Below are 3,466 nucleotides of genomic sequence, written 5' to 3' on the forward strand. Positions count from 1 at the left end.
CTCATCATATTCCGCAGAGCGTGGTTGAAAGCAAGCGTGAGGAATTCCGCAATCTAAAGCAAGGCTCTTTGTCTGTCTATGACTACAACAAACTGTTCCAGAAGCTTGCCCGCTTTGCCAAGCAGGACGTGCCTGATGAGAAGAGCATGATATATCAGTTCAGGGGTGGTCTCAGAGAAGAAATTCAGCTCGCTCTTGTCCTCTTTGAGCCCTTGAGGTACGATGAGTTCTACAACATGGCACTGAAGCAAGAGGCTGCTCAGTTGAGGTGTGATGCTTCCAGGAAGCGAGTCAGAGATGTTACTCCTTCTTCCTCTACTCAAGTGGCCAAGCAGCAGAAGTTTTGGCTTCCTCCTCCTCCGTTCCGTCAGCCGTTTCAGCAGAAGAGCAAAGGTGGCAGTGGTTCTTCCCACCCACCCAACCCTGGCTTTCAGAACAAGACTTCGTCTCAAGCTCCAAGATCGAGTGCTCCGTATCACCGTCCGCTTTCAGAGGTCACGTGCAACAAGTGCCAACAGAAGGGTCACTATGCCAACAAGTGTTTCAACCAGAGGCGTCTTCCTCCTCCTCCTGTCAGGTCGGCAAGTACAGCTGTGGTCAAGCATAACCCCAAGCATGCCAAGGTCAACTTGATGAATGCAGCTCAGGCAGAGGACTCGTCAGATGTTATCATGGGTAACCTTCCTGTTAACGATGTTCCTGCAAAAGTTCTATTTGACATTGGTTCATCGCATTCCTTTTTGTCATGCCCTTTTGCATCGAAGCACAATGTTGATAACGAGATTATGCCCAAAGTCATGCAAGTTGTTTCTCCCGACAAGCTTTTGACTTCTAGTTTGGTTGCTCCCGATGTCTCTATCACGTTGGGCGATTACAAGTTTCTCTCTTCTCCGGTGGTTCTTGGTAACTCTGATATTGATCTTATTCTCGGAATGGATTGGCTTTCTAAGCACAAGGCTCAGCTTGATTGTGCAGCCAGGCAGATTCAATTGACTCATTCGTCTGAGGATGTAATTGTCTTTGCCGCTCGGGATAATACCGTTCGTCTATTTTCTCTCAATGAGAAGGGTGAATTGGATGCTATTTCGCAAATTCCAGTCGTTTGCGAATATCAAGACGTCTTTCCAGAAGAGCTCCCAGGAATGCCTCCACACCGGCCAGTTGAATTCGTTATTGAACTTGAGCCTGGCACGGAACCTGTGTGCAAACGTCCTTACAAGCTCGGACCTGAAGAGTTGAAAGAGCTGAAGAAGCAATTCGATGAGCAAGAAAGAATGGGTCTCATCCGGCCTAGTTCTTCTCCGTGGGGTTGTGGTGTTCTTTTTGTGAAGAAGAAGGATGGAACGGATCGACTTTGTGTTGATTACCGTCCGGTGAACAAGAAGACCATCAAGAACAAATACCCACTTCCCAACATCAATGAGCTGTTCGAACAACTCAAAGGTGCCCAAGTATTCTCCAAGCTTGATCCCCGTATGGGTTATCACCAGATTCGCATTCGTGAAGAAGATATTCCCAAGACAGCATTCAGAACAAGCTTTGGTTCATATGAATACACTGTCATGTCTTTTGGCCTCGCCAACGCTCCTCCGACGTTCTCTCGCATGATGAACTTCATCTTCAATGCCTACACCAATGACTTCGTTTTGGTCTATCTCGACGACATTCTGGTTTTCTCGAAGAACAAGGAAGATCATGCAAAGCACTTGCGTTTGGTTCTTGATAAGCTCAGAGAACATCAGTTCTACGCCAAGTTCTCCAAGTGTGAATTTTGGCTCGATGAGGTTCTTTATCTTGGTCATATCATCTCTGCCAAGGGCATTGCCATGAATCCTGAGAAGGTGTCCGCAATTGTGAATTGGGAACCTCCTCAAAATGCGAAGCAACTCCGCAGTTTTCTCGGTCTCGCAAGTTATTGCCGAAGATTCGTTGAAAACTTTTCTAAGATCGTGAAGCCTCCCTCAAATCTTCTTCAGAAGCACGTCAAGTACGTTTGGTCTCCGGAGTGTGATATTGCTTTCAACACTTTGAAAGAGAAGTTGATCACTGCTCCAGTTCTGACTCCGCCTGATGAATCCAAGCCGTACGAGGTCTTTTGTGATGCCTCTCTCCAAGGTCTCGGTGCAGTTTTGATGCAAGAGAAGAAAGTTGTTGCTTATACATCTCGCCAGTTGAAGCCTAATGAGAAGAACTACCCCACTCATGATCTCGAGTTGGCGGCAGTTGTGCATGCTCTTTTGACTTGGAGACATCTTCTATTGGGAAGAAAAGTGGACATTTTCACTGATCACAAGAGTCTCAAGTACATCTTCACTCAGCCTAATCTCAACCTCAGGCAAACTCGATGGGTTGAAATGATTCAAGAGTATAATCCGAGTATTGAGTATACTCCAGGCAAGGCCAATGTGATCGCTGAAGCTTTGAGCAGAAAGGCCTACTGCAGCAGTCTGATTCTCAAGCCTTATCAACCCGAGCTTTGTGAAGCTTTCCGCAAACTTAATCTGCAAGTTGTTCCTCAAGGTTTCCTTGCCAACCTTCAAGTCTCTCCTACCTTAGAAGACCAGATTCGCCAAGCCCAGCTTCTTGATGCTATGGTGAAAAAGGTGAAGATTGGGATTGCCAAGAGTCAGTGCAAGTACAAGTGCTACCGCCTTGATCACAAGGACACTCTCTTCTTCGAGGATCATATTGTTGTGCCCAAAGGTGACCTCCGTAAAGTGATCATGAATGAGGCTCACAATTCTCTCCTCTGCATCCACCCTGGGAGCACGAAGATGTATCAGGACCTCAAGCAAGCTTATTGGTGGACTCGAATGAAGCGCGAGATCGCTTAATTCGTGAATGAATGTGATGTCTGCAGAAGAGTGAAGGCAGAACACCAAAGGCCAGCAGGTCTCCTCCAACCTCTTGCCATTCCAGAATGGAAGTTTGACCACGTTGAAATGGACTTCGTGACTGGGTTTCCAAAGTCCAAGCGTGGCAATGATGCTATATTCATTGTCATCGACAAGCTCACCAAAGTGGCTCACTTTCTGCCTATCGAAGAGTCAATCACTACAGCTCAATTGGCGGAACTCTATACCTCTCGCATTGTCTCTCTGCACGGTATTCGTCAAGTGATATCTTCAGACCGTGGCAGCATCTTTACCTCGAAGTTTTGGGATTCTTTTTAGAAGGCCATGGGCACAAACATCCGCTTCAGCACAGCTTTCCATCCTCAAACAAGCAGTCAAGTCGAGCGTGTCAACCATATTCTTGAAGATATGCTCAGGGCTTGTGTGATCTCCTTCGGCATGAAATGGGAGGATTGTTTTCCTTATGCTGAATTCTCATACTGTAGCGACCCGACCCGAATGGATCAAGTCTCTGTGCTTATGTGTCATCCCTGGATCAGTATGCGGACACGCACAGTACTCGAAGGATTTATAACAGAGGTAAATCACATGTATAAAGTAACGTAAATACT

This window comes from Triticum aestivum, chromosome 1A (genome assembly GCF_018294505.1).
Source record: "Triticum aestivum cultivar Chinese Spring chromosome 1A, IWGSC CS RefSeq v2.1, whole genome shotgun sequence".
Classification (NCBI taxonomy): Eukaryota; Viridiplantae; Streptophyta; class Magnoliopsida; order Poales; family Poaceae; genus Triticum; species Triticum aestivum.